Source organism: Drosophila sulfurigaster, chromosome 2R, assembly GCF_023558435.1.
Source record: "Drosophila sulfurigaster albostrigata strain 15112-1811.04 chromosome 2R, ASM2355843v2, whole genome shotgun sequence".
Lineage (NCBI taxonomy): Eukaryota > Metazoa > Arthropoda > Insecta > Diptera > Drosophilidae > Drosophila > Drosophila sulfurigaster.
In genome coordinates this window covers 7,727,187-7,744,020 of record NC_084882.1, presented here as the reverse complement: position 1 = coordinate 7,744,020, position 16,834 = coordinate 7,727,187, and the positions used below count along the sequence as shown (strand labels likewise).

The 16,834-nt window shown below is 36.8% G+C and overlaps 2 long non-coding RNA genes and 1 other non-coding gene across 4 annotated transcripts; all 3 read left to right on the top strand.

Annotated features, from left to right (window-relative positions):
• The first annotated feature begins 3,992 nt into the window (after window positions 1-3,992).
• Window positions 3,993-4,898, top strand: LOC133839128 (uncharacterized). 2 transcript variants are annotated; one of them, XR_009894056.1, is made up of 3 exons: window positions 3,993-4,475; window positions 4,530-4,733; window positions 4,812-4,898. It is a non-coding gene; the product is annotated as an uncharacterized LOC133839128 (long non-coding RNA). The 2 variants fall into 2 exon arrangements; XR_009894055.1 differs by having other exon boundaries at window positions 4,530-4,756; window positions 4,812-4,897.
• Window positions 4,899-8,148: 3,250 nt separating this feature from the next.
• LOC133838452 (uncharacterized) lies at window positions 8,149-8,656 on the top strand. The gene is made up of 2 exons (XR_009893947.1): window positions 8,149-8,281; window positions 8,333-8,656. It is a non-coding gene; the product is annotated as an uncharacterized LOC133838452 (long non-coding RNA).
• Window positions 8,657-16,096: 7,440 nt separating this feature from the next.
• On the top strand, window positions 16,097-16,168 carry Trnat-ugu (transfer RNA threonine (anticodon UGU)). The gene has a single exon. It is a non-coding gene; the product is annotated as a tRNA-Thr (tRNA).
• The last annotated feature ends 666 nt before the right edge of the window (window positions 16,169-16,834 follow it).

Here is a 16,834-nt window from a genome sequence, read left to right as displayed (position 1 = left end):
CGTAAATAACGCAAATATCGCCTTAAGCACTGCCAAAGCGACAAAAGGCGACGGCCGGTTCCCAGTTCTCAGTTCGCAGTTCCAATTCTCGACTTCAAGTAATCTTATAATAGGTTTGAGTTTGAGAGGGGAGAGGCCGCAGCTACAGTTGAGGTGTTGTGGTTGGGATGGATGCCAAGCTGCAAGTCAGTAGCTAGACTGAAGCTGGCCGCAGGCTGAAGGCTAAGCCGCTAACCACCGCACGCCTCCCCTCTTTTTATCTGCAAGAGTCGGGAACAGATTTATAGAGCAACATGGCGCATGTTTCGGCTTCCAGTCAACGTGTGCGTATGCAAAGTGAATTTATTGAGTTAAAATGCAAATTTCACGTGACTACAAGACGAATAAGAAAGAGAAAAAAATCCAAAGAGATTTCACAAATTTTCGCATAACACCCTGCGCACTTTTGCTTACCCATCCTACCACTTGATAGATTGTCAGGAACAAGTCGAAAAACAAGTAGACAGTGTCAGAGACTGGTGGAATTGTGATGAGGGGAGGGTAGGAACGAATGTTGAAGTCGCATTGTATTTACTTAAGCCTGTCTGTACAAGTGGCTTGCAATTTGTTGAAGATTAAATGCCATCTTATGTGTTGACAATTTGTTATTTTTAGCAATGGGTGTGGCCAGGGTTTGAGCTTGTTTGCATGCGATTTGAGATCTGAGAGATGCTTACGAAGAAAAGTGTAAAACCGTTTAAATACTTATGTCTGCAAAGCAAAAAGCTTTCATGGTAGTACATCTTTGGAGTCGTATCAATAGTATTATGTCTACAATATGTTAAGAATAATTAAGGCTTTAGGATACATTTTCCCATTAGATTATTTCATTGTTGAAATAGTGTGAGGATTTAAAAATTAAAAGGAATTTTAAACTAGTTTAAGTTCACTAAAGAATATACAATCCGATGAGTATATTAATTAGGGATAATTTTAAAACAGTCTGCCTTGAATGACAATAAAATAACTTATTAAATATTAGATTATTTCATTCAACTCAAGATACACTACAAACAGTATACACCAAAAGCTTTGGGTAACTGCTTTGAGTCTCATGCGTAATCATACGATTTTCTAAAAGGTAAACAGTATATTCTCGTGTATGTATACGCCCACGCGAAAAGCAATATATATAGTACATACTTATCTGAGAGAGGGAAAACATGTTTACATTTAACGAAATAATTCAGAAGCGGCTTATCGCCAGTTTGGCCTCAGACAAGTGCGAAACTTTGGGCCCACTTTGGGCTAAGGTGAAGGCACACAAATAAACAAAGTTGATTAAAAGCGAAAACCGAAATCTGGTAACTAACCTTTATTTGTTTTATGTGGCAAGTGCGGCAAGGATATCCGACGCTGATAAGGTGTGCTATAGGGCCATTAAAAATCTCTTTTGTTTTAGAGCAAGCGGCGGACAAACAAAACAACCTCTACACCTCATTCTGTTCTCTTACATGATGTTGAACAAATGTTGTGAGAGGCGGCCAAGAAATTAAGCGTGCCGGAGCTTGTTAACTGCAAATGCCAAAGTTGTGAATGAAAAGCGTAATAAAGTGCGCCATAGAAGCCACAAATTACAATTTTAACCTTTTACGCGCCTCGAAATGTTGCCCAGATGCCTGTTGGGTCCGGGTGTCTCTCTCTCTCTAGATCCGGGTCTGAGCAGAGGAATGGCGACATGTGTGCCGGCAGCGATAAGCGTAGAGCCTGTGGCCTTGTCTAATAGAATTAAAACCCAACGAAAGTGCTCCAAGCGAGCGTGGTGCAAAGGTCGTGCCGGATTTTAATGGTACACCCGATACCGCCACCTTCACCGCCAGAGAGACTATAACCTTAACTCTCAACCCCCCAGACGGATGCGGACGAGTGGCATATGAGTGAAAATAATAATAACAGTAATTTGAATGCTCAACTAGGCAAAGTGCGAGAGGCGTTAGAGTTCAAAATTCATATGCAAATGATTTGGAAACATTTCTAAAAAACAGTTGGAGTATGAGGCTGATGGAAACAAGGAAATCCCTTCCTTTTTTGTAATGGGTAACCCTTTCGGTCGTAAATTGAAAATAAAGCATTTATCGTTTTGCTTTTTACTATACCAAATCATAATTTAGGATTAGTCGTAACTTATTAGCCCCACGCCGACTCCAAGGTTAATGGCAACATTTGGTCAGGTCGTCTAAATTGCTGTGGTCACCCGTTTCGCTAAAGATAACGTTATCGCATTGTATAATAATATTCTCTATTAATTATGCACAAACGTGCTATGAGTAGAAGTGTACACAATTTAATTAAATAACAAATATCGTCTACAACAATGTATTTAACTATGATGATAACATTGTAAGTGGGAAAGTAAAAAACATACATATAATATAGTTAATGATATATTTGGCAGATAGCAATTGTGGAATATACGCATTTAATAACAACATTTAGTAATTTCTTATTAAGAATCCACTATGGTTTCTTTTTATTAATCTGAATTCGGCTTCCAGATGAGAAAATAAATATTGATTTTTTTTCTTTGGTGCTAAATTTGGAACATAAACAAGTATCTCCGACCCTACAAAGTATATATGTATATTCCAGATCAGTGTTAATAGTCAAGATTATAAGGCTATGCTTATCTCTCTGTATGATCCCCTAAATCTCGCACAATACGAGTATAAGAAGAGCTTGGTTAATTGTGTAGGTTGACGTATAGCAACTTTGCTTGAGATTTTTGGATAGTATATATTCTTGTATTAGTATATTATATATACTACCTTTTGGTACTTTTGTTTCAATATATTTAATTTCTTTTTGAGTAACATAGTTATTTCAATTGAGTTCTGATTATCTTACCACTGAGTACATAATTCTGAAGCTGTTAATTCATTATTTCAAGATCAAATAATAGAATAAATGTTGTATTTAATCATCAAGTTGTTGTTAATAACATTTTTAATTATAACAAAAATCTGCCTTTTAAAATGGTAAATTCAATATATTTGCAAAGTGAATAAAGATTGTTTAATTTTAAATTGACATGTTTCTCTCTATATTCTATATTTATATTTTAACCCACATGGAAACTTACGCCTTGTTAGCAACAACCATGTCAAAATAAACATACATTTGCACATTTTTTAGTCTAGTTAAGATCCGAATCGGTTAACTTACTTAAATTAAATGTAACATTTTTCTGTAAACTTGCAACAAACATTCGTTGTGAGGCAATGTGGTGCAGTGAACCAACCCACGCTGTCGAAAATAACAACAGACACCAGTTAAGAAGCAGTTCATGGCAAAAGAGACTGTTGTCGGGCATCTTTTCTATCTACTCGCTCAGTCACCGCAAAGTATGGCAAGTAAAACAAACTATGTTATGTATTGCGGCAATCTGGCAATGACGCAATACAAGAAATTGAATATAATAGTCGAGTGTGCTCGACTGTGAGATATCTGCTACCCATTTTGAGTAAAAGCAAAACAGTGCGGTATTATTCCTAATATATACCGTAAAAATATTGAAATATACCAAATGCTATGATTTTGGTATATTGATGAATACCGATACACTGATACTTCTGATACTTCGAAAATATACCACAGAGTGCAAAATATACCAGATTGTCACCCAAAGCATCTAATACCTTATGTAACTTGTCATTTTTCTGCGTACAAAAGTATTTCCAAATACCATATACAACATTTACATATGTATCTGATCGCAATCAGGTGTCATAAAAAACTGTAGTTATGATTATACGTAGTCTTGCTTCAAAATTGCGCTTGTTAATCGATATTCATCGATATTGACGCTGTTGACACTGAATCAAGAATATACTACATATATATGTACATGGGATCGGAGATGCTTCCTTATGCCTGTTACATACAATTTCTGCAGGCACAAAGTTATAATACCATTTACAAAACTTAAATGGAAATTATTCCGTACATTAATTTTTGTTTTCATAGAGATTATTTATTTTTATTCAACTTGTGGCGTTTATATTTCTTAAGAAATTATTTAAATACAAATTTTTCAGCACACATTGCATAAATAACATTGTCTTTGTCATAGTTGTCTCCATCTCAAAAATTAATAGCAGTCGTTTTTAATTACAAACGAATTTTCACTAATTAAAGCAACGCCTGTTCTATAGAACCAAAGGATATCAATGACTTCAAAATAGATGAAACAAAGAGCAAAAATTATTCACGCAACATAATTAAAACAGAATGCGACAGAAAAGGGTTGAGGTTTAAGCTTTGACATGGTGTAACCACAGGCAACCGCAATGTGGCAAAGGCAAAGTGTTGTCATTTGTTTTGGGTATTTGCAAACAGCGGGGCAGGATTTAATTACACACAATTACCGGATACCACAAGGCGATCCATTTACACTTAAGCTCCACTGGGCACAGCCGATGACGCTTTCAAGGCAACAGGTAAGGTTCTCCTAAGCCTCACACCTCCACTAGCTTGCTCATTAATGCCGTTAGACATTTTAACGAATTTTATGCAAATTGAAAACGGAAACACTTTGAAATCGCGACTCGGCTGTCTCCCTTGGGTAGTCGAGAGTCGCACGACCTGAGCTATGGATTTTTGATGCTCCCGTTCAACTCTTTAGCCGGATGAAAGTGGATCCGGTATGGCAGGATTATTGGGGAGGGAGAGAGTAGCAGCTTGTCGCGTCGTTTCGTGTTAGTTGAGTTATTATTGTATGGTAAATTAATTTCTGTTCATTAGATTTTAAATTGTCGCAAACTTTCAACACGCAGCTGAGACTGAGTGCTTTGTTAATATTGGATTGCTTTGCAGTTACAGAAGTTCATTGGGACCACTCCGCGAGATCAAATCAACAGGGAATATTGTGTATTTTTTTTTATGAAATACTCTTTGCAATGAAGAAATTCATAAATTTTTGACAATAAGAAAGATTTAAAAAGTTCCTTTTGAAAAATTTAATAACTCTGTAGCTTTTGTATTCACCCACACACGTTTTAAACCTTAGCCTATTGCCTTTGTAACCACACACACACACATATGCAAGGACAATAACGTTCACCCACACACGCACATATGAAATGAGCTGTAAATAATCCTTTTGAAATGCCGCAAAGCAAATTAATTAATATGCCACACAGCCGGAATTTATGGCATGAATAGCGAAGTGTGTTGGAGCTCAGATGTTACAGGTGCATACATCTGGGGAATGGGAGAGGGCTTGGTTGGGCTGTGCTTTCCTGGTCTGGTGGTTGGTTAGTGGTGGCGTGGACTTTACTGCCATAATTACTGGCAACACAGATATAGATACTTATGTGTCTGTTGCCCGTTTGCCCGATGCCCGATGCTCGATGCCAGCCCTCAGGCTATGCAAATCGATGCGATTGAAACTTTCACCGCAAACTCGTTTTGCATATTTTAGTTTTGAATTATGGCTGAAAGTTGGCTTTTAATTGAAAGTACACACTGAGTTCCACTCTGGCCGTTATGAACTCATTGATATCTAGGCATTATGAAAATGAAAATGTTTATTATTATCATTTTGTGCATTTGGTCCTGACGACATCGAGATGACAAAGCATAATAAATTGCCACTCTCTCTCTCGACGCGAGTTTCAGTCCGATTGTGGACCCCATTTCAGGCTGTGGGAGTGCACTGAGTTTTAATGAATTTTTAATTAGTAGCAATTAATATGGTAATTTGTTTTAGTGCTAATATATACTACCAGATTGATTGCTTGATTTGAAGGGTTGAATGCTACACCAAATGTGTTATAAATGACAGATTGTGGGCGAGTTGCAGATATAGAAATAGGTATTTTGTTCTGCTGAAGTGCGGTTATTGCTAATCAATTACAGATATATGTATATAGGCATGTAAGTTCGATGTTCTTAATTAATTTCTTCATTAATGATAATCTCAACTGAATCTTTACCATTTATTTACACTCCCGTCTAGGACTGAGGAATACAAATGCGCACAAACAATTCAATCAAACTGGAAGACAAACCCTCCAGGCGAAAGTCACGAATTCAGCTGCAGATTAATTGCATTAATTAATCGCTAAAAAACAAAGTACACAAGCAAACAGAGCAATCCCCGTCTATCTCTTCTCCCTTCTTTCACATTATGACTAAAGTCTGAACTCTTGTAATAAGACGTAGAAACTTTCGGGACCGTTGATGAGGATGCAGAATAATGTTAAAATGGGAAATAAAACAAGTGGTGTTTCCGTTTTTCATTAAGTCGACCAGACAAAATCCGAATCAAAATGTCTAAGCATATCTCAATTCAAAATAATTTGTTTGCTGAGCTCCATTTCAATATAGTACTGGACAAGCAAGTATAACAGAATGTTTTTATATGGTATATGCAGTATATGGAACAAAGCTTAATTTCATAATTAACATGGGTTTCATACCATATCCATTTCAAGCAATGCAATAATCATAATAATCAAACAGTTCCACCCTGAATGCGTAGACTTGTTCGTCCATGCTTAGTCAGTTGAATGAAATAAAATGTGATTTCAATTGATTGATCATTCCCAGCGGGTGATGCCCTAGCTAGCCCACCCGTTGTACTTGCTTGTAATGTATCCTGTAATCGAGTGTAATCCTGAAAAAAACCTGCACGAAATTCACTCAGCTGGATAGCAATTATTGTTTATTTTTCTTTCATCAGTCAATAGTTTAAACTTCAATAGTTCAATTAGCTTCGACCTAAAAATTATTCCTTTTGCAAATATGGCAATATTTGGGAATTTTTGAAAGTTACCTGGATATCATATGCTTATCTGATGACATCAAAAGTCAGCGAAGTAAGATTTATCTACCGTATCTTCATCCTGCCCACACGCCACGTCCCAAGAGTCAATGGACAAACACAGGGAGAAATCAAAATCAAATGCCATAGCAAAGTGGATTTTCCACCCTTTTTATTAGCAATTGCTCAATACCCTTGCCTCTCTCCCTTTTAATGCGAGCTTCATCGCCAACGCTCGTTGGTGGTTGGCAGTGTGTCTAGTGGTTGTGGTTGTGGTTGTGTTCGGTAATCCCACAATGAGCTGCCATAATAGATGGCAAGCAAATTGAAGAGCTTTGTCGACGGCATCATCGAGTGGGTCTCGTTGCGGTTGTCGCCGTTAAAGTCGGTGGGTTTGTTTGGGTGGCGGCGTTGACTTCTGTGTTGTGCTTAACATTTGCGGTTTCGCACTTTTGCAACAATTCGACGACGACGAGGAGGACAGGACGAGGTTGTCGTGTGCCAGCGGGTGACCCAATGCCACTGCTTTTTCCATAACCGTGGCTTGCGTTGATTGTACGCAACAGGGTGGAAAGTTGAAGTGCATCCGGATGGTCAGTAAATGTGGTTGGATGGTTGCTCTTTGCTGCCTGTTTGACGTTTGTTGATTTCCACAGCCTAAATAACGAAATGAGACTTTTTGTCATTATGCGAATTATACACTGGATAAAAGGTATTAAATATTTTGGTCATCAGCCGTTCGGTTGTTCAGCTGGTTTTAGGCTAATTGAAACCCACCCATTTATCGCTGTGAGCCACAGCTGGCCAACAATTTGGGCAATTTGCAAATGCGTTTCTGTTCGGACGCTAGTCCATTAAGGAGTCCGAAATGATTCTCATATTTTAATAACTAACTTTCATTTCATATTCATTGTTTGAAATGGTTTTGCATTTAATATTTTAGAATATACTAAAGTGCAATGAGTTTTCGAATTTTGATATTTTTTAAATTTAACAAATTCAACTATAATAAGTTAGGGTGATTTTTTAACCTCTTTTATTTGTCAGCTTTGGAGTTTGTATGATCCATTGATTTCATACTCTCTATTCAGTTGAACTCTTTGTACATATTTTGTTATCAGTTATTCATGCATGACATCGCTCACATGTAAATCGAATCAGAACTGAAGTTACGTGTTAACATTACTGACAGTATTAAATTTCAATTTTGACAGTTGGTTGATGAACTCATGTTAAGGTTGACATTTCGATTTAGATAACTTTAGATTGACTCGAGTTCGAATACGAAAAAATATACTTTTGATATGTTGACTGCAAAAAATGTTTAATTCAGAAAAACAATTAAAATCGTAGGAAACAACTTCTGAATATTTTTCATGGAATATCTACTGAAAACTGGCGGACTAAAATAAAACAAACTGCATTAAGCTTAAGCTGCAAAGAGGACACTTTATGCCTTCATTTGCATCTGGCTGATATGTGTAATTAAATTTTGAATTGTGACAATTCATTTTACCCTCTTTTTTTTAGGATTTAACACGCATGTCCAACCCATTCGGTGTATATCTTCGCTCTGGCACTGTCAACTCCCCTCATGGGCGAGGAGGTTGAGTGTTGCTACATTATCATCGACATTAAAGAGCGTTGTCCTTATGCGTGTCCTCCCCTGACTTTTGTGCATAACTCTGGCTCGCCAAACTGTTTGTAGTCGTATTGTATGACATCGCTCTGAAGTGTTCTCAAATGGCGCGTCTCTTCGCTTTTTAACGTTTTAATGCAACCGCGAGATTTGCGCATTTTAAGTGATTTAATGGATTTTGCATGCATTAAATTGAAGCTAAGTTGTTAATTGCATGCGAATTTATTATTATTATTCATACATGTGTGTATGCAACTGTATGGAGATAAGGGAAATGTGACAAATTTGAAGAGCCCTGCAGAGTGCAATGAGCCGTAAACCTTTTTGGTATGGACAACAACTCTATTTAAATGGGGTTAGAGTTAATGGAGATGCAAAGCAAATTAGAGGGGTTAAACCTATACCAAGCATAGCTTTTTAATAATTTGATTCTTTTTGAATTTGTACTATAAATTCAACTTTTAAGTCTCTTAAGTCATATAACTAGACTGAGCAATTATAAAATATTATGGAATCTGGCTCTTCTCCTCGTATTTAGTACAATCTTCATTTGAGACAATTGAGCAATCAGTTTTCTTTATTGTTCGTTTTCTTGTTGTATCGCTTTGCTTACTTTTGCTTTCTTTATTTTCGTCGCAACGAATAATTAAAGAATAACAAAGGAGGCTGCGAATCGAACGAACGAGTGAACGAACGAATACGAACAACAACAGTCAACGAGGCAACATTCTATCAAACTGTCAATAAGCAATTCATTTGCAAATGCGATTGTCAATGGGAGCAAATAAGAGAGAAAACTGAAAAAAAAGATGAGGAAAACCGCAGAAAACACTCCCCAAACAGTAGGTGAGTCCATGTCATTGTTTGTCAAAAAGCCATTGCGCTTAGTATCGAATTTCAAGTAGCGAGAAGAATAAAAAAAATCACTATATGAAAAAAGTGCATCACTCATGGCTACCCTGTAAAGTGAACAGTTTAGAATAATCCGATCTGCTGTGCCATAGGTCTGACACTTACGTTTAAATATGATTTAAATATGTAATTATTGGGAAATCAGAACGGAGCGAAATGAAATATTATCTGTTATATTAAGAATAGGAATCAGTGAACGTATATCCAGCATTCTCCATCGATATACCACTCATTTTTAATAGGTAAAGGGTATTGGAAATTGACAGTATAAAACTGAGTTTCCAATATGTAAGCAGAGCTGACGTATAAAGCTATATCGATATATCATAAGTGAGTAAAATTCTCTGGTCAAACACTTGGGTTGAACTGAGATGATGCAGGGTGTCAGTTGGGTTGGAATCGTCATGGAAAAAGTGCTGTGAAAAATACTCCCCCTGGTTGTTGTTGGTCGTTGGTTGTGTGGCAATCGCATGTGACAGAGTCGACGCGTTTTGGCACTCAGACTCCCACATCGATGAGCAGGCGAAGCAGGAGTTGAAGGAGCTATTGGTGTGGCCGGAGTAGTGGGAGGAAGGATGAGGAGGGTGCGATGGCATTTGTTGGCAACCTATCAGGCCGCTGCCATCTAACCGAGCGTTGACATTTGTGCCTGTTCGCTTCATGCACAATCAACGGTTCGATTTAATGGAAAAAATGAATTTCACTCCACGCTCTGCGGTTTTGGAGCCTTTTGTGTGGCACAAAAGAGCGACGGCAAACGAATTTCCATGAATGTGAAAATTGGTTGGCAGCTAGGAAAAGCGTTTAATGAACTTTTTTGCTCTTCCTATTGGCTGAGTTGAAATTCTCTCGCACAACAAATCGAAATTGTAATTGAAGCAAGTTTCGCAATCGTACCGCAAAAAAAAAGTGATAACAATTCAGTGGCAGAATACTTGACTAGTAGATACGCTGTAATCGATGATCACCTTAATTATATCTCTAATGGTTTAATTTAAAATTTAGTTTTTAAGGAAGCACTTTCTGTGGAAATTTTAGAAATACACAAGTTTTGGAAAGTAAGATTTTTATATAGCTTTTTTTAAAATTAACGAAAACATAGGGTATGATAAGAAGTACATACATAAATAAGAAACGGTCTATGAATATTTGCAACTGGTTTTGTTGCATTGTTGTCAAGAGTTTGTGCTTAATTAATTGTGGTTTGGGGTTTGTGTACAACATATCACAAAAAGTTTAGATATCCGTTAAATGCTTTCCACTTTATCGTTTTTCCCCAACACTTGATTTAAATTTAAAAAAAAGAACGCCAAAGTTCATTGTAAAAAATTGTCAATTTTTGACACAATGCGGCTCCGATAAGCACACACTGAAGCGTATAGGAAATTAAATTTTTTCCAATCAAAATCATTTCAATGGCAGTTCACACTTGCGCCCAAACAGAGGTGGAAAAGGCGAGAGAGTGAGTGAGAGAAAATGTAGAAAGAGATGACAATATTGATATGAAATCTGCACTTACACTCTCTGAACAATTCATTCGAGTTCGGTGAGAATGGATGTCACATATTTGTAAATTATAATATGCTCTAACATAGTGTATACATCATATTTTGTAATATTTTGCAAGCGTTTCTCAATGATACAAATAATAAAGCAATTAATAGACATTGTTGAAGCCACAAAATTATTCAACAATTAGAAAATTTGTATTCAAAATTCAAAATTTTGCATATACTGCTATAAAATGTTTATACATAGGGTAGAAGGGTATTATAAATTTGTGCCGGCAGGAAATGTATGTAACAGGTAGAACGAGGCATCTCCGACCCTATAAAGTATATATATTCTTGATCAGCATCAACAGCCGAGACCATCTAGCCATGTCCGTCTGTCCGTCTGTGTGTCTGTCCGTTCGTCCGTATGAAACACTGGATCTCAGAGATAGAGCTATAATTTTTATCGACAGCATTTGTTATGTTTGCACGCAGATCAAGTTTGTTTCAAATTTTGCCACGCCCACTTCCGCCCCGCAAATAAAAAATCAAATAACAAGCGTAATTTTAAAGCTAGAGTTTTGGTATATACAATAATTATTATAGTAGTTATAATTCTCGAAAATTTGGTCGCGATCAGATAAAATTGTCGAAGTTATTAAAGAAATACTTTTGTATGGGCAAAAACGCCTACTTGGTGTATTTTGAATGCGTTACTATATCGATATACCAAATATACCACTTGGTATATATTTATTATTTTTGCAGTATATTCGGTATATTTTGAGAAAAATACCGCAAAATATATTTCTTTTATTCAAACTGGGTAGTGATCTTACAGTCGAATACACTCGACTGTAGCTTTCTTACTTGTTTTTGGATGTTCATGGTCTATGTATTTGTTTGAGTACCGTCCTGAAACAATTGATATTCTTTAAATAAGCCGAAACGTTGACTCATTCTATCAGTTAGCTTATATAAATGAAAACATTGCTTTAAATTTCTTTAAAAATCTGTAAATAATTTTAAGTAAATCGTAAATTTTTGGAATGAAACATTTCAATTAAACCGCATGCATTAATATCCATTAAATTTGTTGGGCTTCTGGTATATGAATATGTATGTATGTGATATACTCTCGAGGCTGGGGAATGGTTCGAAAACAATAACATTAAATCACTTAAAGTGTCAACGTTGCTGCAACAGTGTGTGGCGCCCTTGGCAGGCAGGCAGGCAGGCGGGCTGCCCCTGCTCAGTGTCCAGTGCAGTCCAGATGGTATTCATTATCATAATCTGCAACATCATAAAGCAATTTGGAGCTGGAATGGCGTCGTGGAACGGAGTGTGCACTACGCCCTGAGTTGTTTGCGTCTCATAGAGCGACTTTATGGATGTGTGACTGGTATTGCGGGTGCTTGTTGTCGTAGTTTTTTTTGTTTCATTTGGCTTGTAACTGTGGGGGGAAAAAGCAGAAATCTTAATTACTTGCCCAAGCGAACGCTTGACCTCGTGCAGCATCTGAACTCACACGCCCAGGACGATTGTTGACTTCGGGCTTAGCTTGTTTTTGGACTTGAAGTGTTGGGTTGAGTGTCGTCGTCGACAGTCGTCAGTCGTCACCCACAAACTCAGTCGCCCATAATGGGGGTTAATTGGGCTGTGTGCACGACACGCATACATCTTGGTAATTAACCAAAGATGCGACTGCTAGGCTCATCCATGTCATGTCCAGCACAAGTGTCCGGCATCGGCGTCGGCATCCAATGAACATGTGCCTTGTGGCTGCTTTCCCTTTCCTGATACATCCACTAAGTATGGGCAATTAGGGCTCTGCCCATTCTTTCACTGGTTGTGTGAAACTGTTCACTTTCACTGGTGCTCTTTGCAATTGTTAGAGATAAGCATCAAGAGCAAAACATTGGACACCATTGCCACCCATACATATGCGCATTTCAAATTAATTTATGAGGAGTTACATTAATTTTGCGCTTTCTCTAGAATTTATTACCCGACCCATGATAATATTTATAAAAGTACGCATTGTAAGCTATGTGCTTGCTTTCGCCGTCCCCTTGGCTATGGTGTGATAATAAACGCATTGTTTGTATCATTGGACTTTCTTCGGAGTACGTTCGCAATTTATGGTTCCATTATGTTAATTATTGACAATTGTTGGTCAAGTGCTAATTAGTTCTATTTGCTGCATTAAGTGAATAACCTTAACGCATTCTTTCTGTTAATGCGAATGAAAGAGACTTTTTTTCTGCAAAACAAAAACAAGTAAGAAAGTTACAGTCTAGTGTAGACGACTGTTTTGCTTTTATTCAAAATCTTAAAATATGGTATATTAATATACCGAGAAAATATTATGTTTGCTATATTGACATAGTACTACATTTAACAAGTAAGAAAGCTGCAGTCGAGTGTACTCGACTGTGAGATACCCGCTACCCAATTTGATTAAAAGCAATATATTTTGTGGTATTATTCTCAAAATATACCGAATGTGCTGCAAATATACTAAAAATATACCAAATGGTATATGTGGTATATCGATATAGTACCGCATTCAAAATATACCATGAACGGCTCAATATACCAGATTGTCAGCCAAAGCAACTCAGACCCCTAGTCGACAATTCGACAATTTTTATCTGATCGCAACCAAATTTGCAGGAGTCATAACTACTATAGTTATTATTATATATACCAAAATTCACAACCTTAGCTTTTAAATTACGCTTGTTGTTCGACTTTTTGATATGCGGGGGCGGAAGTTGGCGTGGCAAAAATTTGAAACAAACTTGATCTGCGTGCAAACATAACAAATGCTGTCGAAAAAATTATAGCTCTATCTCTTATAGTCTCTGAGATCTAGGGGTTCATACGGACAGACACACAGACGGACAGACGGACATGGCTATATCGTCTCGGCTGTTGACGCTGATCAAAAATATATATACTTTATAGGGTCGGAGATGCCTCCTTCTACCTGTTACATACATTTCCTGTCGGCACAAAGTTACCCTATGGATAGCGGGTATAAAAAGCAGCTAAGACCCGGAGTAAGTAGACGTTTATCCCATTCAAAAGTATTTCTTAAATAACTTTTACAATTTTTAAGAATCATAAATACTGTTTTTGTCATTTTAGATTCCGAAAATTAACTGTTGCTTCAAAATTGCGCTTGCTACTTGAATTTTGTTAATTTGGAGGGTCGGAAGTGAACGTGTCAAAAATTTGAACTAAACTTGATCTCCATGTAAATATAAAATTTGCTGTCGTCTCCATCTTTTATAGTTTCTTAGAGCTAGATGTTCATACAGACGGACCGAATAACGGACATGGCTATAATGTCTCGGCTGTTCACGTTGAACAAGAATATATAGAAGTTAAATTTTTCTACAGGCACATTTTCTTCCATAAGGGTAGAGGGTATAAATGTAATACTAAATTATTAAAGAAAAGTGAATTAATATTTAAAATATTAGAAAATGTTCTAAGTAAAAGTATATTACTTTTTGCAATTTTAATAATAGAAAGAAGAACTAAAAAACTTTACTTGAAACTGCTAAGAGCTGACTGAAAAGTTTTCGTTATAGCTATCAACTAACAATAGCTCCATTATGAGCAGTGCAATGCATAAAGTCTACCTAAAACCAGGTATCATAGAAAGTGGAAAAAGTCATTGTTAACCAAAAAAAAAAAAAGTTGGGCAATACTGACCACAAACATGTACGAAATAATGGACATTAATGGATGTTCTAGGGCGGGAGTGAAGGACAATGAGTCACAGCGTCTAACAATACGACGCTGATGTGAATCAAAAAAGTAGATAAAATGTAAATTTAAACAGAAACACCAAAAAGTCAAATAACCAAGTTGAATACTTTAAAGTGATTAATCATGTGGAATTTTCCACACTTGAATCACATTCTCACTGAGATTTCATTAGCCAACTGTCAAAGGCTCTTTACGGTGCTGCACATCCTGCCCCGGGGGGTGTAATACGGAGGAGGGTGCGAGGTTATTTGGCAGTCTTAATTGTTATTTGGACAAATTGTTTTTCGTTAACAAGCCAAGGATTAATGATCTGGTCAGTCAATAAATGGCACAAAGGGGACAGCTGACTTAAGTGCTATAAAGCGCAACGGTTGCCACAATTTGAGACATAGACTTTTATAGCGGTTATGATTTTGGCAATTAAAGCCGCACTAATTACAAAAAGTCAGACACTTAAGAAAACATGACTTCAGCATGAAAAATTAACAATGAGAAATTGTAAGAAAAGGCTGAAAACAAGTGCAAGGGACAGCCTAGTGTTTTCAGTACCCCATAAAAGGATTGAACCAATCTCGAAATAAAAGAGAATGAGATAAAATTTATTGGCCACAAACAAAAGAAAATCTCACAAAATTCAAGAAGATGCTAAACATGACGTCATAGACATGGAACGACAACTGACAGGATATCATTACGACATCGTTATCCCACCAAAATTATTCATTAGCCAAGGATTACCCATGATTCTTGGCGCCCACAAATGAAATTGCAACATCAACAAAATCCGCTTTTGATGTCTCTTTAATCAGCTTACAGCATTTTTATATTGCAGCGCCAGCAAACCGTTAAGAATTGTCCACCTTTTAAAGCTTTGTTCGGGCTTAACTCACAAAATTGTCTATTGTGGTTTTACCCTCAGCGTGTTCACCTGTTTGTGTGTGCTTTCGGGCTGTGAGCCCCATACAAGCCCTTTGGCTTTTTGGCTGCAGATAACGGACGCAGTCGTGTTCGAAAAATGTCGCGGTCGGAAAAAAGTTTTGCGTCATAATAAATAATTTCAACGCATTCGTCTGGAAGGATTAAAACCGTAACAAAAACTCTACAAGCTACCGGCTCAAAAATATCTGGATTTAAACATTTTTTTACTTTGTTAAAACCTTAAGCTAAATATTTAGATTTTTTAATATAGTATGTTTACATCTCACTTATTATTATTAAAAACTTGCATAGGTAGAAGTTAAAAATGTAATCAAACTAGATAGTTGTGACGACGTGGTTTTTTCATGTAGAAACTATGTTTTTCTTACAAAAACAACGACTTTTCAACTGTTAAAGAGCACTTAGTGTAATTGAAAACAATGAATTCTTATCACAGAAAAGAATGGGCAAGGAACATGTCACTATTGCAATAACCTATGTACAATTTTTTCAACTTTTATTAGGTACTTGGACGCGCTTCGAACGTGAGCCTCTTTAGCTCAGTGGCAGAGCACTGGTCTTGTAAACCAGGGGTCGTGAGTTCAATCCTCACAGGAGGCAATTATAGTTCCTATTTTTTTCACATTGTTTTAGTAACTCGAATTATTAACATTACTTTTTACTTACGATTGAAATGGAGTTAAATGATAAGTTCATTTGAATTTGTAAGTTGAAATATATTGCACACAGGTTAAGGGAAAACCCTATTCCTTTCACAAGCACAAATGTTTTACATTTTTAATTAGAAACTCATGCTGACACATAGCAACCACAAGAATATACAAAGCAGCCATGTGTGACATTATCGCTGACATAATATTAACAACATCAGCTACACGACGCCAGAGGGCGCTTGTTGACACCCCGGCAGCGGTAACATTTGCGCTTTGAATTAAAGGGCTTGGATAAATAGAAACGGACGGGGATGTAAGCCGAGCGTATTCAAGGACATGCTAAGGATACTTGTGCTATTAGCTGATGTCGTCGCAGTTGTTGATGTCAAATATTTGCGCAAATGTTTGAACAAAATTCGACCCGTGTCGTGAGTTCAAAACTTGTCCCAATGCCGACAACTTTATGTATTTTCTATTTGACTTGTTGTTCGCTTTTAATTATGTTGTTTATTTTATCAATGGCCTCATATCTTTGTCATCTATTTGTTTATAATTAAAACCGTGCTTTTGACATTTGTTTTTTGTTCCTTTCGATTCCTATCGCCAAGCATAA